Genomic DNA, 25,963 nt, shown 5'->3' on the forward strand with positions numbered 1-25,963 from the left:
GAGGGGGAAGGGTAAGCTGGGACGAAGTGAGAGAGTGGCATGGACATATATACACTACCAAATGTAAAATAGGTAGCTAGTGGGAAGCAGCCGCATAGCACAGGGAGATCAGCTCGGTGCTTTGCAACCACCTAGAGGGGTGGGATAGGGAGGGACGGAGGGAGACGCAAGAGGGAAGAGATATGGGGATATACGTATACGTATAGCTGATTCACTCTGTTATAAAGCAGAAACTAACACACCATTGTAAAGCAATTAGACTCCAATAAAGATGTTAAAAAAAAAAGACACTGGAATTAAAATAAGTTTAAAAAAAGACGCACATGGAATTATCTTAATGATATTAAATGGCTTTACTATAAATAATCTTCTAAGGAAATTATATAAAAAGTTTTAGGTAATTAAGGCCAATTTTTGACACTTTTTTAATCAGAAAGTGTTTGGATTGAAGCTGAGAACAGACTAAGGAGATAGCTGGCTGATGCCCTGTGTTATTCCCTGTGCGAGGGCCCCCATCCACAGCCAGAAGAGACTCTCTAGTCCACCCCTCACTGTGCAGGTGAGAAAGCCAAAACTCAGGAGTTAAGTAAGTTCCATGCTGAGAAGCTAAAACCATGATTTTGGTTTGATTACAATAAAACTCCAGAGGGCAATTCTTTACTTCACCTATTTATTAATTGTTAGTGTTAATATTAAAAATATAGGAAGTTATGAGGAGTAAGGTATTAAAGTATTCTTTCTAAAGAAAGAATTCTCTCTAAAGAAAGTAACATTTAAAATTTTCTAAATATTCACGTTTTCTATGACATTTTACTGAGAAATTTGCAAATACAGGAAAGTGCATAAGACAAATATACAACTTAACAAATTGTTGTGTTGTAAACACCCATGAAATCACCATTAGGTCAAAAAACAGACTATTTCCAGTATCCAGAAGACCCCTGTGTGCCCCTTCTCAACTGCAACTGCCTCTCTTCCTCCTTTCCCAGAGTAAGCACTATCCTGGCTTGAATAATAATCAATTCCTTACTTTGCTTTAGAGTTTCACCACCTAAACATGCACCCCTAAGACGTAAGTTTAATATTTATTTTCTGTTTACTCCTTCTGTTTTTTGTTGTTGCTGTTGTTTTTCTGTTTCTCTTTTTCTGCATTCTCTTGAGCTATTTGAATGTTTTATAGTATGCCATTTTAATTTGTCTACTCTGATTTTTTCTATATCTCTTTGTGTAGCTTTTAAGTGTTGCTTTAGGGCTTACAATATACATACTTAACTTTTGACAGTCTACTTAGAATTATTATTTTACCACTTCTTATGGAATGTAGAAATCTTACCATCTTTTAGGTCCCTTTGTCTCCCCCCACTTTTATGTTGGCACTTTATTACATATTATATCAACATACATTCACACCAATCAGACAATTTCATACTTTTTGCTCTCAAACTTCAAACACTTTTTAAAGAACTCAGTCTATTATGTATATCCAGTTAATTTTCATTTATGTTGCTCTTTTTTTTCATATATTTATTTTATTTATTTATTTTTGGCTGCGTTGGGTCTTCGTTGCTGTGCGCGGGCTTTCTCTAGTTGTGGCGAGCGGGGGCTACTCTTCATTGCCGTGCGCGGGCTTCTCATTGCGGTGGCTTCTCTTGTTGTGGAGCATGGGCTCTAGGCACGCGGGCTTCGGGAGTTGTGGCTCACCGGCTCTGGAGCGCAGGTTCACTAGTTGTGGCGCACGGGCTTAGTTGCTCCACGGCATATGGGATCTTCCTGGACTAGGGCTCGAACCCGTGTCTCCTGCATTGGCAGGCGGATTCTTAACCACAGCGCCACCAGGGAAGCCCTATGTTTCTCTTTTTAAAGTACTGATGTTCCGAGTTTCTTTCAGGTATCAGAGTCAGTTTGCCAGCAATAAATTCTCTTAATTTTCCTTCATCTGAGAATGTCTTTATTTCACCTTCATTTCTGGAGGATATTTGACCTACATATAGAATTCTAGGTTCTTTTCTTTCAGCATTTTAAAAATGTGATACTTCCTTTTAGCCTCCATGATTTCTGATGAGAAATCCACAGTCGTTCAAATTACTGTTCCTCCATAAGTAAGGCATCTTTTCTCTCTGTTCGCTTTCAACATTTTGTTTCATTGCCTTTAGTTTTCAGCAGTTTGATTATGATGTCTGAGCATAGACTTCATTGAATTTATCCTACTTGGAATTATGAGCTTCTTGAATCTATAGGTTTATGTCATTTGCTAAATTTGGAAAGTGTTCAGCCATGATTTTTTCAAACAATTTTTCTGTACCATACTCTCTTCTCTCCTTCTGGGACTCTGATGACATAAATGTTAAACCTTTCGGTATTGTCTCTGAGGACAGTCAAGTCCCTGAGGCTCTGTTCCTTTTCTTTTTCCTCTGTTGTACAGATAGATAATTTCTATCGATCTATCTTCAATTCCACTAACTTTTAACTCGTTATTCTGTTGCCTCCATTACATTATTAAGTCTATCCAGTGAGATTTTCTTTTATGGTTATTCTATTTTTCAGTTCTAAAATTTCCATTTAATTCTCTTTTTATATCTTCTATTTTCTTTGGAGACACTTTCTATTTTCACTCATTTCATGAGTACTTGCCTTTATTGCTTGGAGCATTTTAAAGTCTTTGTCAGATAATGTCCACATCTGGGCCTTCTTGGCTTTGATGTGTACTCATCACTTTTTTCCCATCTGCGTTGAGATTTTCCTGATTCTTCATATGCTCAGTAATTTTGGATTGTACACTAGATGTTTTAAATGTTGTGCTATGAGACTCTGGGTCTTTTCTAAATCCTGTGGATTATGTTATTTTTATTTCAGCAGACAATGGTTATGACGGAAAGTTCTTTTGGTTGTGGTTTCACGATCAGTTTTCCTTTCAAAGCCTTTGCTGTGCTGTTCAGATATGTCCTGTGGATGCACCATGTAGCAGCCAGTCTAGGATCTGGATAGAAGTTTACTCTTCAGTTCAGTTCTCAAAGTCTTTGGTGGTGTTTAGGATTGGATCCACTTTCAGAGGTAAGCCTAGGATTTCACAAAGAACTTTTATGGACTTATGTTCCAAAATTCCTCTCTTTGCAATCTCCCTGGTACTTTTAAGTTCATTGGGCTTCCCCTTTACAGTCTTTAGGCCAGAAACCTGGGGCTTTAGTTACTCTGTTCTACCGTGCACTTGCCATGACTGTACCACATTTGGCACAGATGGGAGGGGAGTGGAAGGAGAGAAAGAATGAAGAAAACAACAGGGGCTTGTTTTCCCTTTCTTGAGACCTCAGTTCCTTCACTTGGAGAGAAAGTTCTCTCTTCCTCAGAGTTTAGGTCCCTGGGCCTGTCACTGCTGCAGGATTGTTGGGGAACTGGGGAGAAAGAAAATGAAGAAAAGAGAAAAAAAAACCAAAAACAAACAAACAAACAAAACACCATGAGTTCCTCTACTCTTTCTGAGCATGAGAAACCCCCATGCTTGCTCTTTGAGCTGAGCTAGAAGGCTTCTAGCGCTCTCTCTCTTTACGTCCTTCCAAGTTCAGGCTTACTTGGGTCCAAGGAGATACCAGGGTTAAAATAGCAAACTGACAGCCTATTCAATGGTACTTTGAATCCTGGTCTTCTTTCCTGATCCTCCTACCACTATTTACTTTTGAGAATCACCAACTAGCTGTACCATGCATTCTGTCCAGGTTCCGTAGCTACATTTAGTGGAGGCACAGGATGGAATATGCTTATTTCACCTTACCCAGAACTACAGTGAAACATTTTAATTGAAAAACTATAAAACTAGAAAATTCACTTAATCAAAAAATAAGTAAGAAAAAGTATTAGAAATTCACCATTCTAATAGAACTATTGTGTATGTTTGGCGTATACAACCTTTCAGATATTTTCTATGCAAATATATTAGTTTTATTACATAAAAATGTAATTGGTATAGATTAGTGGTAAAAGCATGAATGCCGCCCAGTCTGAATTTCTTCTCTACCATTTATAACTTGTGTGATCTTGAGCAAACTACAAAATCTCTCATTATAAGATAATCATAAATAAATATTTGTAAAGTAGGAATGACATTACCTGTCTACATCACAGATTGTGAGGGTTACTTTACTTAATATCTGTAAAGCATTCAGAATACTGCTTAACACGTAATAAGTTCTATATAAGTGGGCATGCTATTATGTGTGTTCTCTTTTTATTAAAAAAAAAAAAGATCACCCTCTAACTCAATTCAACTAAGACACATTGAGTACTGCTATGTTGCTGTCATTAAAAAGCTGGAGACACTTTATTGATGGTAATAGTGGTCTATGGTCATGGAAACAATGATGTGCTGGCCTATAATTATCAGTTCAGATTTTTACCTGGCAGGATTCTAATAGGCAAAGGCTTGGAAAAAAAGTCAGACTCCTCCCCTGCCTCCAGCTGCATTCCCTGTGAGTGAGTCTTCTGTGCAGAAAAAGACCTCTCTAAATAGCTGGGTTGGAGGAAACTCAGAAATGAGAATTGAGGGTGCTCTGGAAGTCACGTACCTTCCTCTAGTTCTGAATCAGAGAAGCTGGGGTGGAGATGTGTCTTCCTTGAGGAAGACAGAGGGGGCAGCTATGAAGCTCATTTTCCCACTTGTCTTTCAAAAAAGTCTATTTTTCTTCCCTTTTGGCCAGAGGATAAGGACGTTGATGGGTTTCAGAACACGTTTCTCCAATATATGGCACCTTGGTATGTTCAATATTTCAAGCTGAAGGAATATAGAGAAGCAGCAGGTACAGGAAGGTCACTCTGATCTCCCCCCTTCTCCCCTGAAGCAGGTTGTAGGACCCTCTTGTGAGAGATACCTTCCCTACACCCAGTAAAAGGAAGCATCCTCATCTCCAAAGACAGATGGAATCCCAACAAACAGGCCTTGATAAGTTCCCCCCAGTTTACCACTCTAGATTATACCTTTTGTTCTATCATGCTTTCCCATGACTTTCTACTCTTCATTAAACCTGGTATAAAAATGCTCAGGCTTGGGGGACTTCCCTGGTGGTGCAGTGGTTAAGACTCCACGCTCCCAATGCAGGGGCCTGGGTTCAATCCCTGGTCAGGGAACTAGATCCCACATGCATGGTGCAACTAAGGAAGCCGGCGAGCTGCAACTAAGGAGCCCGCCTGCCGCAACTGAGACCCGGTGAAACCAAATAAATAAATAAATACGAAAAAAAAAAATGCTCAGGCTTGGGACTTTCCTGGTGGCACAGTGGTTAAATCTCCATGCTCCCAATGCAGGGGGCCCAAGTTTGATCCCTGGTCAGGGAACTAGATCCCACATGCCGCAGCTATGAGTTCGCATGCCACAACTAAGACCTGGTGCAACCAACCAACCAAATAAATAAATAAATATTTTCTTAAAAAGTGCTCAGGCTTAACCTTGTCTCCAGGTCTTCATTTCTTTATGAAGGCTCCTATGTCACTTAAAACTTACATTAAATAAATTTGTACACTTTTTTCCTGTAAATCTGCCTTTGGCAGTTTAATTTTCAGGCCCAGCCAGGGACCCTAAGAGAGTCAAGGGAAAGTTTTTCTTCCTCTAAATTATTAAAAAGGAACTCTAATTGTAATTTTTGAAAAATTCTTTGGTGTAAAGCCATTTATATTGGTGAGTTTCTATTTTATGGGCTTTACTAGCTCCTGAGGGCAATTCGTATTTCAGCACTGTGCAGTAATGATGTTCAGATCAATGAAGCAAAGTCAGTAAGAAATTACCAAGAATAAGAAAAATCGTTCAATATGGCCATCTAAAATGTTATTTATATGCATGTGTACACATACATTTAATAAATAATAGATATAATTACATAAAATACATTTAGGAAATATTTTTAGAGTTTTGATATTTAAGGGTTTGGTTTTAGTAATTTGGAAATTTTACTTACGTGGCATGAATGCTTCATTTACTCGTGGTTCCAGATAAAGAAGATTTTACTGTACTGAAAATAAGTATTTCTATTGGTAATATTTTAAAAAGTGTTTTCTTTAAAAATATTAATACTATCATTTAAATTTCACGATATAAAATTATTAAATAGTAATTCACATTATGCTAAATCTTAATATATTAAGACATGTAAACCAGCTGCATTCTGAAATGCTGTATATTGAAAAAACTCCTTAAAAAAAAAAAGTTCACATATAAGCATTACAACGAATGGATGTTAGACAAATCCTCGAAAACTAAGAATGATTCTTAAAATTGACTATTCTTGACTATTCTTTTTTTTTTTTTAAGTGTGGGTTGGGAATCTATTTATTTATTTATTTATTTTTATTTTTGGCTGCGTTGGGTCTTTGTTGCTGCACACGGGCTTTCTGTAGTTGCGGCGAGCAGGGGCTACTCTTCGTTGCGGTGCGCGGGCTTCTCATTGCGGTGGCTTCTCTTGTTGTGGAGCACGGGCTCTAGGTGCACAGGCTGCAGTAGTTGTGGCACATGGGCTCAGTAGTTGTGGCTTACGGGCTTTAGAGCACAGGCTCAGTAGTTGCGGCGCACAGGCTTATTTGCTCTGCGGCATGTGAGATCTTCCCGGACCAGGGCTCGAACCCGTGTTCCCTGCATTGGCAGGCGGATTCTTAACCACTGTGCCACCAGGGAAGTCCCTCTTGACTATTCTTAAAGTTGACTATTCCTATGCTTTTTCTCTCTGATAAACCTTTTATGTAATTTCCCCCCATTACCAATACAAATAGCCAGAATGTATTGAACATTGTGCTATGCTTTACATACATTTTCTCATTTAATCCTCATCACAAACCTACCTACTATGCTGTCTTGTCTCCTCTTACTGAACAAAAAACCGGAAACTTAGAACTGTTAAGTAGCTTGCCCCAAGTCCCACAAGTCAATGGAATACAAGGTTTCAAACCCAGGTCTGTTGGAAGCCAAGAACCTTAGTAAGTTACTGACTATGATGCAGAAATAAATAACACATGGGCATGTAAGGGAGATGTTCAATTTCTCCTGGGACAACTTCTTACTCTTACATTTAGTCCTTCCATCCCCATCTTCCCTACTTGATTTATACAAGGGAGTTTTTCTTCAGGCAAAGAACACTTTCTTCTGACCTATGAAGGAGAAAAAGAATGGAAAGGCAGCTCATGTTTTCCTTTGGGTAAGCAGTTATTTTTCAAAGCCCTTTATCAGTAGTTTCAACAAACGATGTCACGGTAGCCTGGTCTGGTATGTGGCAAGCGCTCAGATACGTCCATCTGACATGACCTCTGGGAGAACAATGTCTCCATTTCTACTCTCTGAAGTGATTCCTCTTTTATGTGGGGCTTGTGTCATGCAAACTGGGGTATCTTTGATACTGTCATTTTACAGATGCACTGTATTTTCCAGCTGCTAATCTTAGATGTGGAAATGATGATCTCGAGCTTCATTTCCCCTCTGTTAGAGCCGAACCCTGTAATTTTGCTTGTCAGATTTGCAAATGAAGGTTATCTTATTACTGTTTAGCTTGGTTTAAACGTTATCACCGTGGGCGGTTATACGCCTCCTGTCATGCTGATGAGAAGCGTGCCTCCCTGGCTATGTTCACCAAGGCCTCCTGCTTGAAGGGGAAGACGGTGTGGAAAAGGTGCTGGAAATCCATGGATGGGGCAGTTAAGGAAGAGGACAGCAGGGTCCAGAGCACTCAGCTTGGAATGTCTCCACCTCCCTGGCTCTTGAGCCTTTAAACACCAAAGAGTGGTCCTTATCATGGTGCTTTACAGATTACAAAGCACTTGCACAAATTATCATCTTAATTCATTTAATAAGCACAGTAGCCCTGCAAGACAGGTTTTATTATCCTCATTTTCTACACTGGGAAACAGTTCTATTAAGTGGAAAATATTTGATTCAAATGGGGTTTTCCAACTGGAAATCCAGACCCAAGCGCACGCCACCCTGCGTGAAGGATTGTGATGGAAACGAAGGATTGTGGTGGAAACAGGTACTACCGGCCTCAGGCAGTCCTGTCCTCCTTCCCCGCCCCCGACTGGCTGCTCCTCTAACTTCTTCAGCTCTGACAACCCCCTCACTCCAGCTTCAGTCCCCTGGTTCCTTGATGTTCCTTGAATGCACCAGCTGCATTCTGGCCTCAGAACTTTCGTTCTTGCAGGGAATCCTCCTGCAGAGAGTAGCATAGCTCATTCTTTCACTTCCCTGGATCTCTGCTTAAATATTACCTCATCAGAGAGCCCCTCCCTGGAAACCCTACACATAATAGCGCCCTCATTACTCTCTGTCTCCTTTACCACAGTGCCCGGAGTTTGGGGCAGAGTGTGCCCCAGGCACGGACCAGCAATAATACAACTGACTCAAATTCAGTCTGCTTTTTTTTTTTTTAATTTATTTTCGGCTGCTTTGGGTCTTCGTTGCTGCGCGCTGGCTTTCTCTAGTTGCAGTGAGCGCGGTCTACTCTTTGTTGCGGTGCGCGGGCCTCTCGTTGCGGCGGCTTCTCTTGTCGTAGAGCATGGGCTCTAGGCGCGCGGGCTTCAGTAGTTGTGGCGCACTGGCTTAGTTGCTCCGCGGCATGTGGGATCTTCCCGGACCAGGGCTCGAACCCGTGTCCCCTGCATTGGCAGGTGGATTCTTAACCACAGCACCACCAGCGAAGTCTCCAGTCTGCTTTTTATTATCACCATGCACCAGGAATTACAAACAACATCAGTGATGGAATACTCTTGAGAAAAGAAAAAGCAAAACTTTCCTTGGTCTAAGTTCTAGACAATTGCCGCAACTACTTTTATAAAAATCTATAATGCACACTTGAAATTAGCACATTTTAATCACTTATTCTTTAACAAACATGGTGTTCTACTTTTTTTTTAATTGAGGTATAGTTGATTTACGATGTTGTGTTAATTTCTGCTGTACAGCAAAGTGACTCAGTTATACATATATATACATTCTTTTTCATATTCTTTTCCATTGTGGTTTATCACAAGATATTGAATATAGTTCCCTGTGCTATACAGTAGGAACTTATTGTTTATCCATTCTATATATAATAGTTTGCATCTGCTAATCCCAAACTCCCAATCCATCCTTTCCCCCCCCCCTCCCCCTTGGCAACCACAAATCTGTTCTCTACGTATGTGAGTCTGTTTCTATTTTGTAGATAAGTTCATTTGTGTCATATTTTAGATTCCACATATAAGTGATATAATACAGTATTTGTCTTTCTCTTTCTGACTTACTTGACTTAGTATGATAATCTCTATGTCCATCCATGTTATTACAAATGGCATTATTTCATTTTTTTTATGGTTGAGGAGTATTCCATTGTATATATGTACCACATCTTCTTTATCCATTCATCTGTCAATGGACATTTAGGTTGTTTCCAGAAACAATGTGTTCTACTTGAAAGTGCTTGGACATGGTATTCTACTTGGAAGTTACTTCAGAGAACTCTGAGCTATACAGTCGGTCCCTGACACAAGTAGACAGAACGATACATGTTGTTTGTAAGTAAATTTGTAATAGTTCAGAGTCACTGAGCTTGCTTTGGGTGCAGCTGGTCATCCCAACCCCTGTGTGGTATAGACAAATTCCTATGTAAGGATCAACTATGGGCAACGATAAATTAACAAATCTAGCTATACTCTGTTGAACATGAATATGCAAAAGAGATCTATTTTGAGGAAGCCATTGACAAATTTGCAGATGTTAAGGCTTAAAAACAAAAACCATAAATTTGTTTATTCATTCCTGTGACAGGCCAATATTTCCTCTTTTTTAAAAAAATTAATTAATAATTAAAAATTTTTTAATCAATTTTCTCTTTTTATCTTTTAGTTATTTATCTTTATTTTACTTTTTATTAATTTTTCTTTTTTACTGGCATGATTATAAATGTGAAGTTTGATAAAACAAAAATTTCACTGTCTGCCCTTGTTTTCTGGCCATTATTAACATGTGTTTTGTATTAGTTATCTATTGCCATATAACAATATTACCACAAACTTAGCAGCCTTTAAGAACACACAATGTGGAACTTAGAAAAATGGTACAGATGAACTTGTTTGCAGGGCAGAAATTGAGACACAGATGTAGAGAACAAACGTATGGACACCAAGGGGGGAAAACCGTCGTGGGGTGGGGATGGTGGTGTGCTGAATTGGGCGATTGGGATTGACATGTATACACTGATGTGTATAAAACTGATGACTGATAAGAAAAAAAAAAAAAGAACACACATTTATTATCTCATCCTGTCTGTGGGTCAGGAGTGAGGGCATGGCTAGGCTGAGTTCTTCAATTCAGGGTCCCCCATGGCTGCAATCTAGGTGTCAGCTGAGGCTAGGCTGGGGAAGGACCCATGCTCACGTGGTTGTTGGCAAAATTCAGTTCCTCCTGAGATGTTGGACAGAGGGCCTCAGTCTCTTGCTGGATGTTGGCCAGGCCAGAGGCTGCTTTCAACTCCTTGCCGCATGGGCCTTCCCAACCTGACCCTTACTTCCTCAAAGCCAACAAGTGAGGGAGCCTTGGAGCAGGATGGGTTACCATTTTATGTAATCTGTAATCCCATCCCATCACCTTTGCCTTATTCTATTGGTTCGCAGCAAGTCACAAGCCCCACCCAACTCAAGGGGAGGGGAGAACACAGCGATGAACGCCAGAAGGTGGGCAGCAGGCATGTCCTCTTAGAGTGTGTCTGCCACATGTTTCATTTCATGATTATTAAATATAACTTTTCCCATAATAATTTTGCCATATAAAGAAGGAATATATTAAAAAATGATCTGCTCATGATGTCAAGTGCACTAGGTACACCAGTACCCTGTACCCTACTTGATTTTCTTCATAGCATTTACCTGATTTATTGCATATTTTCATTGTTGTATACAACATTTAATATTATTCATATATTTTATTAATATGTAATAACAAATTTCATATTTAAGTATATATTTTATATAATATTATGTTAAGTTATTTGTATTCCATATAGTATATATTTATTTGTTCATTGTCAACTCCCATTTATAACCTTCTCGAGAGCAGAATTTTTTCTGTTTTGTTTACTATTCAGCATCTAGAGCCCTGGTTGGTACATAGTAGGCCCTCAATACAGATTTGATGTAATGAAATCTGAAATATGTGTAATGTTCAGAAGCGTTAATTTCGATGAAAAGAGTTAATAATTTCCTCAGGAGTTTTTCAGTCTCAGATTTTTCAATTAATTTTCACTGCTGTCATTGATATGTACCTGGTTTAGAAAAAAGAGTAACAGCTTAAGGCTCAGATGAAGAGCAGTCCTGCCTGTGCCCCACCTTCTCCCCAAAGCAACTAATCAAGACTTTCAGTCCTTGCCCCTTGCTTCCACCTCCTCATTTCTGAATAATCTGTTTGTATTTCTAAGCCCTGTACCTCATCAATGTGATACTAAAACAGCTGAATAAAAAATAAGGTTTTGGACAATGGCCCAACATTCTTTGTTTCAGTAATACCAAATGACAGTTCATTATAACAGGTCCGTCTTCTAACTGTTCCACTTTCTGAACTTTGTCCTTTGTGGCAAGAATCTTACACCTCTCAGGGAGAGGAAGTGAAATTGACTTTCTGCAAATTTCTTTTGGGTAAAAATAGGGTTAAAGAACAACCCCAGAGACTGACCAGCAGTGATCATCTTAGTGGTGTATGACTCCTTCAGATACAAAGATAGAAAACTCTGCAGGAAAACAGAGTTTAGAGCAAAGGACTGCTGTCCTTAGAGAATGATGCTGCTTTGACCATAATCCCAGACTAAATAAATAAATAGATAAATAACTATCCCACAAAACTCTGGTTGGCCTCACGGGTTAGGGATCTGAATTTGGCAAGAGAGAAGGACTTAAATTTTATGAGACTTGAAAGAGAGATGTTCTGTGACCTTGGTCAAGTGAGAGAAAATCAGAGGTATATATTAGTGATAGTGCAGAACTTGCCTGAATTCTATCAACTTTGCATGTGTGTCGGGGAGAAGGAGCTGGAGAGGATGAGGCTGCAGGAAGTACTTGGTGGCTTTGCCAAATATTACTGTGTATTCAAGTTGAATATAGACCCACAAATTATGGAGTCGTTACTCACAGGGCTCCCAAAGTCCCTATAGCAATGGACATCTCCAAAGCATTTTAATACTTTCATAGTATATTAATTGTGTTCTCTAAAACTGAATAATAGCCTTATTTTTTTAAATCGAAGCCTTCAGCATAAATTTATGTGCCTTTCATGCTTACATACGTCATGGTTGCCATTAGCCCAGGCTCCTTTCTGCAGGAGGCATTGTGTATTATTATTAAAACATCCAAAAGAAAAAAAAAAGATCTCTTGTGACAACTTTGGATTTTCTTTGCAAGGAAATACCTGTCTTGACCTCGTAGAACATTTGGAACTATGTCCCTTATAAATAGAACTCTCACTATTTAGTACCATTCTTTTCCAAAGTCTCCATAGTTCTTAGTTCTAGGAAGAGCAGTATGAATATACTCATTCATTTGAAAAAGAAAGAGTCTGCCCTTATTGCAGATCCAAGTACTCCACAAGGTCTGTCCTTGGTACCTCACTTTAACCTTCTTAAAAGAAGGGACTAGCACTAGAACATTCATTCATTAATGCAAATAAACATCCATATTCTAAAATTAAGTCCTCTGGAAAAGACCTTTAAAGGGAACTGAATCACTTGTCATAGGCCCTTTATTCTCCCTTGCCCTTCTCCTTCTTTCTGCCTGGAACGTGAATGTGATGGCTGGAGCTCCAGCAGCTCACCTGTGACCACAAGCACATGATGACTAGGAGAAAGGAGAGAAGAAGCAAGGACCCTGATAATATCATAGAGCCATCAGACCATCCCTGGAGGCCAACCTTAATCTCCTTGTTATGTAATAAAAATAAATAAATAAGCATTCATATTTTAAAAGCCACTATTGTCTGGGTTTTCTCTTATATACAGCCAAATTTAACCCCTAACTGAAAAGCACCTGCTACTTTTTGGATTTTGTCAAGTCTTCAGATGCCAAAGGAGTTATCTCGTGGGCTGCACTCACTCTCTGTAATCTCAGAGAAAATTATCCCAGACCATGAGTGTGGCAAAATATCAAACTATTTGACTTTCTTATCCTGTCCATTGCTGTAACAATAGGACTGCTTTCATAGACCTACAAGCTCAAAAATGAATTTTCCACTGTTGGTCCTTTCACTTAAGGTTAGAATGAGGAACACTGGACAGACCTTGTGGAATACTGTAGCTCATGTCAAGAAAACTCTGAGAGAGTTTTATATATTTCTATAAATTGAAGAAATGTTATAACTGAAGTGCTCTCCTATGGTAGAGTACAGTGATTTAGAACCTGGCGGAAGCCATATTGCTGGATTCAAATCCCAGTTCTACCACTGACTAGCTGTGTGATTTGGGGCACAATATTTAACATCTCTCAGCCTGAGTGTCTTCATCTATAAAATGGGGAGAGTAAGAGTCCCCACACCGTAGAGCTGTATGAGGAATAAAAGGTACCAGGTACATAATTAGTGCTCAGTAATGGTTAATATTATTATCACAGTCTACCTTATATTATAATTATTTTTTACTGTGTTTTTAATCCCTATAGTTTATAAGCTTTTTCAAAGCAAGGATGTGTCTTATTTATTTTTGTGCCCTTCCCACCCATCCCAGAGAGAGGAAAGTGGGTGGCACATAGTAAATCTTTAGTACATGTTTAATGTTGGATTGAATAATTCGCTTTATTTTATTATCTAATAAATTCTTGATTCAGTTAAAAGGATGGCTGGAAAAAAAAGCATTTTGGGACTGATAATATTTATCTACACAGAGTAATAATATCTTACAAAAATCTACTATATATATGTGAAAAGAAAGCCGTCAAATGTTAACAGTAGTGGGATTGTCTATTTTCCAGATTTTCTTCACTTGACATATATAACATTTGTAATTAGAAAAATAGTTAATTTGGGGCTTCCCTGGTGGCGCAGTGGTTGAGAATCTGCCTGCCAATGGAGGGGACACGGGTTCGAGCCCTGGTCTGGGAAGATCCCACATGCCGCGGAGCAAGTGGGTCCGTGAGCCACAATTACTGAGCCTGCGCGTCTGGAGCCTGTGCTCCGCAACAAGAGAGGCCGCGATAGTGAGAGGCCCGCACACCGCGATGAAGAGTGGCCCCCGCTTGCCGCAACGAGAGAAAGCCCTCGCACAGAAACGAAGACCCAACACAACCAAAAATAAATAAATAAATTTAAAAAAAAAAGTTAATCTTAAAAAAACAATCTGCTTGGAGAAAGAGCAGAGTTTACAGTAGAAGAAAAAGTAATGAGATGCATATTAGTAAATTTGATTTCCCAATAATTTTAGTTTGTTATGCCTTCCAAAAAACACAATGGCCTAATAAAATTGAGTTTGAAAGTTCTCAATAGATTAACATATTTTGATAAATCTGCAAGAAGAAATGGAAGCACAATCTTTGGTCTAGAAAGTAAATACCCAGTCATCATCTGAGCAAGGAACACCATCTTTCACGAAGTAAACAGCATACAGCTGTTTCCATCATGCTGACTGTAAGAAGATTATCATACTCAGAATGGAAATTCCAGGAACCTACATTCTAATTAACATGGAAATGAAATCCACAAAATAAATACGTATCCAAAGTGTATGCAGTCCCAGTGTACACAGAGACAGATGCATATTGATCTAATATGGTTGTGTTAGAAACATGAGTGCGTGCCGGGGAATATCACATGGAAAGTTGACATTCGATCCAATTAGGAGGGACAAAGTAAAAATGATGAAAGCAATTTCCTTTGTCCAGTTATATTAGGCATCCAAATAACAGACTACTCTTTGACCTTCCTGGGAAAGGTAAGGATGATTTCAAAGTGGTCATTAAGAGGGATGGGGTAGGGAGGATGGGAGGGAGGCTTGAGAGGGAGGGGATATGGGGACATGTGTAGGCATATGGCTGATTCGCTTTGTTGTGCAACAGAAACTAACACAGTATTGTGAAGCAATTATACTCCAATAAATATCTAAAAAAAAAAAAAAAGAGGTCATTAAATGTATAACCAGCCTACTCTTGCAATTGCTTAATACATAGGATTTAGGGAAATACATTCTACGCTAAAAATCAGCCAAGAAGGAATCTGCAAGAATTTCTCAAATGTATTCTTATTATTTTTATTTATTAATTTTTAATTTGGAGAAAGAAGGACTGGTAAGAGCACTAGACCAAACTGAATATGGGGTCTATAAAACAAAATTAAAAGGTCACTTTCTGCTTCTTACTAATGTGTGGTGTAACTGCTAAAGAAAGATTTTTTAAAAATAGCTCTTCTGGGTGCTTCTCCAAGGTCCCTCTTGAAATAGTTGAGAGCATCCTTGGCATTTGTAAAGGTACATGATTTCTTTAATTAGACTGGTGACTTGTAGGACTAGAGTTTAAGGGCCCCCTTGATTCTGCCCTAGGTTATAATTCCCAGCTACTGCTACTTATAGCAATGGACACGCTGCTATTTCATCCACCAGCCCATGCTTGCAAGTGTATGGAAGTTAAATCAAATCTCTTTTCTTACCCATTAAATTCCAAGTTGCCATGATAAAAACTGATATAAACAATGAATTAATAGGACAGATTTTAAAGCTATTTTCCCCTGATACATACATCTTTTTTGCTCCCATCCTCTCATTCAGATTCAGATTCAACAAACATTTATTAAGCATTTATCATGTGCTGGGTTCCATGCTGGGGATTTCATGAAATTCTTACCTGGCCTTACAGTTAGAGGAAATCTGAAGACATACCCTGAATTAGGTGTTGTGACTCAAAATCATGGGTCCTTCTAAGTGTCAGTGGATTATTATCCTGGGGTGTAACTTAAGTAATACAAGAAATATTTGAAGTTATATTTTAGTATTATTATCATGATTGTCATTATTATAGAAATAATGTGTATGTGTACGTGATTTTAAAAATTCAAACAAAACAGAATGGTATAAATGAAAAGTAAAAGTTGTCCGTCCCTCTCTTCCCCTACTCCCAGTTTTTTTCCACTGAAATATAGTACTTTGTAAAAATGACTATAATACTATGCAGTTCCTCCTGCCAAGAGATAGGATTCCTTTGAATGTGGGATGGCCTTGAAACTTACTTTAATAGAACATTGTGGAAGCAGCAGTGTATGAGTTCCAAACCTAGGCTTCAAGAGGACTTGGAGCTTTCTACTCTGAAAACTACAAGATGCTGATGAAAGAAATCAAAGAAGACACAAATAAAAGGAAATGTTAATGTTCATGGATTGTAAGAATTAATATTGTTAAAATGTCAATACTACCAAAAGCCATCTATAGGTTCAACATAATCTCTATCAAGATTCCAATGGCATTTTTTACAGAAATAGAAAAAACACTCCTAAAATTTATGTGGAACCACTAAAGACCCTGAATAGCCAAAGAAATCCTAAGAAAGAAGAACAAATCAGGAGGCATCACGCTTCTTGATTTCAAGCTATGCTATAAGGCTATAGTAATTAAAACAGTATGGTACCATCATAAAAACAGACAAATGGATCAATGAAACAGAACTGAGAGCCCAGAAATAAAACCAAGTACACACAGTCGACTAATATTTGACAAAGGAGCAAAGAATACTCAATGGAGAAAAAGACAGTCTCTTCAATAAACGGTGCTGGGAAAACTGGATATTCACAGGTAAAAAAATGAAACTTGACCCCTATCTTACACAACTCGCAAAAATTAGCTAGGAGTGGATTGAAGATTTAAATGCAAGGCCTGAAACATGAGGAAAACATAGGAAAAAAGCTCCTTGATGTTGGTCTTGGTAATGATTTTTTGGAAATCACACCTAAAGCACAAGCAACAAAATAGAAAACAAACAAGTGCGACTACATAAACCTAAAAAATTTCTGCACAACAAAAGAAAACAACAACAAAGTGAAAAGACAACCTACAGAATGGGAAAAATTATTTGCAAATTACACGTCTTAATAAGATAAGGGATTAATATCCAAAATATATAAAGAATTTATACAACTCAATAGCAAAAAAAAAAAAAAAATCCAATTTAAAAATTGACAGAAGAGGACTTCCCTGGTGGTACAGTGGTTAAGAATCCGTCCACCAATGCAGGGTATATGGGTTTGAGCCCTGGTCCGGGAAGATCCCACATGCGGCAGAGCAACTAAGCCTGTGTGCCACAACTACTGAGCCTGTGCTCTAGAGCCTGTGAGCCACAACTACTGAGCCCACGTGCCACAACTACTGAAGACTGTGTGCCTAGAGCCCATGCTCCGCAACAAGAGAAGCCACTGCAATGAGAAGCCCATGCACCACAACCAAGAGTAGCCCCCGCTTGCTGCAACTAGAGAAAGCCCACACGCAGCAACGAAGACCCAACGCAGCCAAATAAATAAATTAAATGAATTAATTAATTTTAAAAAATTGACAAAGAAACCAAACAGACATTTTTCCAAAGAAGAAATACAGAAGACCAACAAGTACATGAAAAGATACGCAACATCATCAGTCATTAGGGAAATACAATTAAAACCACATGAGATATCACCTCACGTCTGTTAGAATGGCAGTCATCAAAGAGATAAGAGATAACAAATCCTGGTGTGGATGTGGAGAAAAGGGAACACTGTTGGTGGAATTGCAAATTGGTACAGCCACTATGGAAAACAGTGCGGAAGTTCCTTAAAAAAGTAAAAATAGAAATACTATATGATCCAGCAACTCCACTTCTGGGAATATATCCGAAGGGAATGAAAACACTAACTTGAAAAGATATATGCACCTGTGTGTTCATAGCAGCATTATTTACAATAGCCAAGACATGGAAACAATCTAAGTGTCCATCATGGATAAATGAATAAAGAAGTTGGGAGATATATATAGATATATATATATTTATATATTTATATTTATATATATGTGTGTGTGTATTTCCTATATCCCCATATATATAATGGAACATTACTCAGCCATTAAAAAAACAAGGAAATTCTACCATTTGCAGCAACATGGATGGACCTTGAAGGCATTATGCTAGGTGAAATAAGTGAGAGAAAGACAAATACTGTATGATATATGTGGAATCTAATTTTTAAATAAAAGCCAAACTTAGAAAAAGAAAACAGATTTGTGGTTACCAGAGTCAGAGGTCGGGGGTGGGGAGTTGAAGGAAACTGGTGGAAAGGTACAAACTTCCAATTATAATTTAAATAAGTCCTAGGGATTTAATGTACAACGTGATGGCTATGGTTAACACTGCTGTATGGTATATAGGAAAATTGTTGAGAGTAGACCCTAAGAACTCTCGTCACAAGGAGAAATCTTTTTTCTTTGCTTTTTATTGTACCTATATGAAATGATAGATGTTAATTAAACCTATTGTGACAATCATTTTACAATATATATAAATCAATCCCTCATGCTGTACATCTTAAACTTATACAGTGACATATGCCAGTTATTTCTCAGTAAAATTGGGGCAGGGGAGGGAAAGATGCCTTGCAGCTTCCTATATTTTTCTCTCGTAACCATGCAGTCACCAGATGACCATGCCTGGGAGAACATGCTGGAAGGTGAGAACCCACGTACAATAGAGAAGGGCCATCTCAGCTGAGGCCCCCCAACCAGCCAAATCCCAGCCAACCTGACCAGAACTACCTAGATGAACCCAGTCCAAATTGCCAAACTGCAGAGTCATGAGCTAAAAAACAGTTTTGTTTTTTTTTTTTTTTGGCTGTGTTGGGTCTTCGTTTCTGTACGAGGGCTTTCTCTAGTTGTGGCAAGCGGGGGCCAACTCTTCATCGCGGTGCGCGGGCCTCTCACTGTCGTGGCCTCTCTTGTTGCGGAGCACAGGCTCCAGACGCGCAGGCTCAGTAATTGTGGCTCATGGGCCCAGTTGCTCTGCAGCATGTGGGATCTTCCCGGACCAGGGCTCGAACCCGTGTCCCCTGCATTGGCAGGCAGATTCTCAACCACTGCGCCACCAGGGAAGCCCCCCCAGTTGTTATTTTTAAGTAACTAAGTTTTGTGGTAACTTTATGCAGCTAAAACTACATGGTACAAGAAGTAATCATTTCTAACATCTGCAGGCTATAAGGACACAGGAACACCTAAAAACCCATGGAATAATGAAGTAGTAATGGAAGGAAGTAGAAGTGGGAGCCCAGTAGGACCCTGGAGTAGGTAGTATTGTACAACTGTCATGAGGGAAATACAAGGGAAATGGGGAGAGCAGAGACAGAACAAAGTAAGGAAGGGGTTTTGATCTTGTACAAATATGTAAATTCAATCATGCATCCTTAAGTACTCCTCAGGCACAGTGCCTACCCACCCATGTGTTTGCTGTCAGTTTAAGCAGATTCTTGCTTCCTCACCTTCTCCACTTGATAGAAATGCTGTGTGGATTGGTCTATGGTTTGGGAATCAGCAGAGAGAATTCTAGTGATGGTGTGATGGTGTTTATAGATTGACTCAGCTCCAAGCAGGAGAAAAAAAGGGGTTGTCAACATCTTGGTGTGACAAGAGCAGATTGGAGCCAGTCTCTGCAGACACCTGGTAACTGAGGCCAGCTGGCCTGGGGTAAGGAAATCCACATTCTATACTCAGAAGATAGGCCTTCAGGAGAAAGGGTTTGACCACAATATTGCCTCAAGTGGAAGAAAAGAAATCTCTGTGAGTGGCAAGATTTACAAGGCTACAAATAATGCCATTCTTAAAACCAGTCCTTTGTATGTAAAATGGTTTTCTCTTTATCTGGAAGCTTTCGGGATATTCTCTCTATTCCTGGGCTTTTGAAATTTCACAGTGATGTAGCTTCATGGTGGACATATTTTTCATTCATTGAGCTGAGCAATCAGATCAACTTTTCAATCTGGAGACATGTGCTTTACTTTGGAAATTTTTCTTCCATTGTTTCTTTGATAGATTTCTCCCCACTACTTTCTCTGTTCGCTCCTTGGAACTCCCATTTCCTCTTCCTCCTGCATTCACATTCAATTTCTATCAGCTATATCATCAATTTACAGTTTTCAAGGTTTAGATTAAAACATTTACACTTTGTTCTCTAAACATACTTTGTCTATAGGTTGGTTCTGAAAACTGAAAACAGAACATATCACTCGCAATACATGAGTATATGATCACTATTCACTGAAGAATCAAGTAATGTGATTCGATTCATTAAAAAAAAAAAAAAGGAAATATAATTCCTCTGTCAGTACACTTCTGCAACTTCAAGGAGAATGTAAAGGGTCTATTTTTCTTATGTTGCATGAGCTGCTCAAAACACTACCATATTTAATTTGATTCATATATGGACAAACAGTTTCTTCTAAGCTTTATGTTTTTCTTAGAGCTTCTACTTGAGTTTGCTGGAGGAATAGAGGGAGTTTCTATTCTTCTAAGGGAATGTTTGCTAGAAAATGGGAATTAAAATATTAATAACCTTTAAAAACCTTGAGAATTAATAACCTTAAAAAAATTCTTGACAATTTTCCCTATTTGCCTGTCATGTTGCTCATTGCAGTTAGATGATTATTTGGGTAGAAATGTGACCTGATAATACCCAAATCTGTGTATAACTCTGGGAAATATAAACTGTCAAGTTCAGATGTCCTTAAAACTTCAGGAAGAGTGCTGTAAGGCAGAATGTCTTTGAGAATCAATCTCTTTTTTTATATGAAACATACAAAATATTGAAAACATAAGAAAAGGGACAGTGTTGGGACAAGCTACAAGGATGTATTTTTCTGTGAGCATACCTGTTGTACATACATGGCAGAAATTATCCCCAAACATTGCCAGTATCTTTTTTTTTTTTTTTTTTTAATGTATATATTTTGGCTGCGCTGGGTCTCTGTTGTGGCGTGCTGGCTTTTCGTTGCAGGCTTCTCTCTAGTTGCGGTGTGCAGGTTTAGTTGCCCTGCGGCATGTGGGATCTTAGTTCCTGAACCAGGGATAGAACCTGCGTCCCATGCATTGGAAGGTAGATTCTCAACCACTGGACCACCAGGGAAGTCCCGCCAGTGACTTCTTGATGTCAACTCAATTGGTACTAATCTTTAGAGAAGTTTAACTAGAAGGATTTAAGTAACACATCAACTGCTATCGTGATTAAGGAGGAGAGGGGAAACTAGCCTACTATACAGTATGTATTGTTCTGATGCCTTTGTATGCAAATACTGTTTAATAGAACATATGTTATCACATACAATTATTTATATTATATTATTATATTTAAAATATTATTACAAAATATATTTGTTTAAGGCCAGCAGAGTTGATCCACCTTGCCTGGGCGTTAAGATTGCCTTCACCTCAGCTTCCTTTTTTTAGCGATCCTGGCATCAGACCCTCTTCCTGGTATGAGCCTATAGTGTAAGCCCTGACAGTTGTTTTTTTTTTTCCTTTTTTGTAATGCAAGTGCCTGAATTAAAGTTTTGTGAAAGGCATCACTTCAAAGCTGGCTATCTCAAATAAACACATCGCCAGCTGCTGGCTAGATAAAGAGCCAGGCGGCCTCTCCCTAGGAGGTTCCTTTGTTTTAGAGATCTTGGTTGATTTCAATAAGTGACCTTTTAGGCTACTTGTTTTCTCTTCCTGTGCTTTAAATTCCGCACTTAATGTTTTAAATTCACCAATAAAGAGTGAGTTTGCAAAACCCTAGGCCCCCCATCCTCGACCCCAATAAAAGCAGAACCCCAGGCCCGCATGCGTTCTCTCCCTACCCACAGCCTCACTGTATGACCCCAGGTGTGCTGTGTAATTTCCAGGTCTTGTAAGTAATAAACCTTTATTCTTTCAAAGTTTCCTGATAATTATTGCTGAAGGGCATCTTGCAATCATAATAAGAACCACCAGGCTGGTCCAACCACAACACCGGTTTTTGGTAGGCTGAGATGGGCACAAAACAGCCACGTTACGTAACCCTGCCGCCCATCCTGTCTCCCAGTTCCTCCCACTGCTCTTAGTATTGGTCCTTCCTTCCAGCTTCTCCCTCAGCTCAGATTCTTAGACCCTGAAATCTGCCTTAATTCATCTCTCAGAAACTTCTAGTGCTCCTCTTGAGTCTGGTAATATTTAATGTCAGCTTTCCTCTTGAATAAATGAATATTTTCTAAGGAGTCCAAATTCTTCTGACTTGAATCCCAGAATATCAGAGCCAGAAGGGACCTCAAAGTCAACTAGACCATTGGTTCCAGCCTGTGGCATTTGAACTCACAGAGACTGGAGTTACTGCAAGTCTTGGAACCAATATACACTTACAGGTTTTTTTTTTTCTTTCACTGAGCAACAAAATTGACACTATCGTCACGTGCTATCCATAACTTTTTGAAATTAAGAAGAGTTTTCATATTGTAAAAATCTGAAAACCACTGATTTACACCATTTACAAATGAAAACAAAAACAAAAACAAGATGCCCAGAAAATGCTTTGATTTGCCCAATGTCACAGAGTGAGTTAGGATCATGTTGGATTCCCACCTATCAACCCATTGTTCTTTCAAGTACACCAACCCCCCAAATACCACAATTCTCACAATTTCATAACAGCTCCCACAGACTCTATTGCCAGGGGGCAATAAAGGGTCCCCATCTGGCCCAGGCTGAATTGTGAGGGAGCAACTTTTTCCCTCCAAAGCTTTATTGAAAAGTATTGCCAGGATATAATAAGCAAATAAACAAATATCCTTAAAGAGTATGCTAGTATTTCAAAGAATTGCTCCATCTTTTTTCAGCTAATCTTATCTTGCTCACGGCCCCTGCCACAGGTGAGTGAGAAGCCCTAGATCCCAGAGGAAACCTAATCCTTCCCTAGGATTCCAGAAGCTCTCTAGATCTTAAAACGAGTTCTTTATACGTAGGCTGATTTGACTGGAGTTTGGGGGAATAAATTCGGATCTCATGAATAAAAACCTCAGAGCCCTAACAGCCTGAGATACGGTGATTACCCACGACACATCATGGCTGAGATTGCCTCATCAGGAAAATGAAGGACACGAGCACTTTCGCTGGAACCAGAACTGCCCAATATGCTTCAGTGCTGATGATGGGCACTGGCTGGGGAATTGAAATCCTCTATTACAAGAGTCTCAGGACACACCCGACTCCGTGATACACAACTCTGTAGAGACCTCATCTTAGTCCCAAATAGTTCTGAACTTTTTTCCTGTTCAGAAGGATCCTCTCTCTAAGTACTTGAGAATAGGAAAGAAGATTTTGTATAATCGCTCTGGCATCCTTCATTTCAGCAAAAAAAAATAATAATAATATTTGATTTTCAGATCTCTGTTCTATAAGGCACTTGATGTGAAACCTGTAGTTCTGAGGCAATTCAGAAAAAGAAAAAAGTTGACTGTGGTGTTGAAATCTATTTATCTTTTTTGATTCTCAAGGGCAAGAAACAAAAATAATAATAAATAATAATAGGTTTCCAGTGTGGTGACAGAAAGAAAGTATCAGTAAAATCCCATGGTGGAAATAAAGAAGAAAAGAGAAGACAAAGCAAGATTACTGTTTGAAGAAAAAGGGGGGGTGGGCGGAGATACAAAACCAGAAAGGAAAACAGGGGATTGTTAGTGATAACCAAGATTCTTATAAGATAAAAGATACTACTAATTCATCTACATAAGTAGAGGTAACACACAAAACAAACAAACAAAAAACCAAGGGATGAAAACTTGTTGACACTTTGATCGGAAATCTCAGGGATACAACATTGTAGTTAAATTCTGACTTTGGCTTAAAAAAAATCAGAAAAAGAGATTTGGGGAAATAAGCAAGGAAAATTGTGTGAAATGAGTTGTTGATAAAATCAAAGCCAGTATATGAGAAACAGTGTAATATCTTTCAACCACTGTCTCTATAATGCACATTCTAAGTTGTTAAGTGAATTAATGAACAGATTTAGAGAAATTCTGATCATTACATTAGGGATCACTTTGGAGGCAGTATTTCAGAAAGCTGTCAAAGTGAGAACAGTTCTTTAAGATATTAGAGGGAAAAATAAGAAAAAATGAGCACACGTGGACCTAATTTTCTTCTTTTCACTCTCCTTCCTAAGAAAGGTCTCCCTGGAGAGCATTTTGTTAAGTGAAATAAGCCACAGAAGTATTTTTGTGATGACTGCTTTAAATCTTTGTCAGACAATTCAATGTCTCCGTTATCTTGGTGTTGGTATCTATTGATTGTCTTTTTTTTCATTTAGTTTGAGCTCTTCCTTGTTCTTGGTGTGATGAGCGTTTTTTTAAGTTGAATCCAGGACATTTGGGGCATTCTGTTGGGAGGCTCTGATCTTATTAAACCTTCGCTGTCTCTGGCTTCCTCTGACACTACTTTGTTGACACCCAAGGTGGGGCTCCTCTTTACTGTTGGGCGTGGGTGGGAGTTTGGCTCGGCGCTAGGCCAATAGTGATGGTACCTCTCTGGGTGGGCAGAACAGGGGTCTTCATTATTGCTCCTCTCACAGCCTCACTGACTTGATGGTGGAGATGTGAGAGGACCTCACTACTGCCGGGCTGTGGGGAAGATCCTGACACCCCATTAGGCCTCCTTTGACAGTCTCCCAGGGGGCATGGGGAGGGGTACCCCATCCTTGCCAGATGGCTCTCTGCTGATCTCCACTGATAGCACAGGAGGAGACCTCCCTACCTCCCAGGGATGAAGAGATGAACGTCCTGGCTCTCTATTCCGCCTTTTCTGACACCATCCTGGCAGAGAGACTGGGGCTTCTGGTGAAAGCCTCACAAGGGTGGAAATCTAGGCTCCCCACTGGCAGGGGTAGAAGTGGGACCACAGATCTGCTGTCGTGTTTGGCTGGACAAGAGCAATTACCATCGAAGAGGTTTCTGTCTTGCTGGGCTGCTCCTCTGACTGGAGAGAGCAGGCATCTGCTGGGGCTTCTTTCGTCCACATTCACTGGCATTGCCAAGTTGCCAGCTTCTTCAGCTACAAGTCTGGGATACGTGAGGCAAAAAAACAAAATGCAGGCAACTCACCACCATACTGTTCCTTGGATTCCAAGGTCCCTCGTCAGTCTGCCTTCCTATCTCCATCTCTCAGGGCCTTTCTGTGTTTGGTTTATATACGGTACAGGGTTTTCAGTTGTACTCAGCGGGAGGAACAGGGAAAGGTACATCTACCTATTCCACCTTCCCATTTGTGGAAGTCTTTACAGATCATTTAAATACAGATGACAACCACACCTGCCCCATAGATCCCTCCAAGGGCTGCTGTAAGGATTAAATGAGTTAACTGGACCTTTAGAACAGTCTCTGGAACATATTAAGCCTTATATAAGTGTTACTCTTATTGTTATTAGATAAACACTATAATGTGGATGTTCAAGGAGCAGATTCTGGAACCAGACTGCCAGGGTTTAAATCCCAGCTCTTACACTTAATAAATGTGTTACGCTTTGGGAAATTACTTAATCTCTCTGTGCCTAAACTTCCCCACTGTAAATGCCAATAATAACAGCTTCTTCTTCACAGGGTTACTGTGAGAATTAAAACAGTTACTGCATCTAAAACACTTAGACAATTGCCCGGCACAAAATAAGCTCTATTTAAGTATTAGATAGTACGCTTTTAAGCTAAACTACTTCATTTTTCTCCTCAAAACACCTCATGACATAAGTAGTAAAGCATCGTTATCTCCATTTATAAATAAAAAAACAGAAGTTCTGAGGCATGCAGTGACCTGCCCAAGGTCACAGCCCCAGGTCTTCTGACACCAAGTCCAAGGCTCCTGCCATCATGTCAGCACAGAGCCGAGGCTGGGTGAGGAGTGCAAGGGGAAGACCGGCCTTTGTGCTCGGATACCAGGACAGGCGGGCAAGTACAGAAACCGCACCAGAGCTGGAAGGTGGCAGGAGGATGGGAACAGGATGGCGA

This window comes from Balaenoptera musculus, chromosome 10, assembly GCF_009873245.2.
Source record: "Balaenoptera musculus isolate JJ_BM4_2016_0621 chromosome 10, mBalMus1.pri.v3, whole genome shotgun sequence".
NCBI lineage: Eukaryota > Metazoa > Chordata > Mammalia > Artiodactyla > Balaenopteridae > Balaenoptera > Balaenoptera musculus.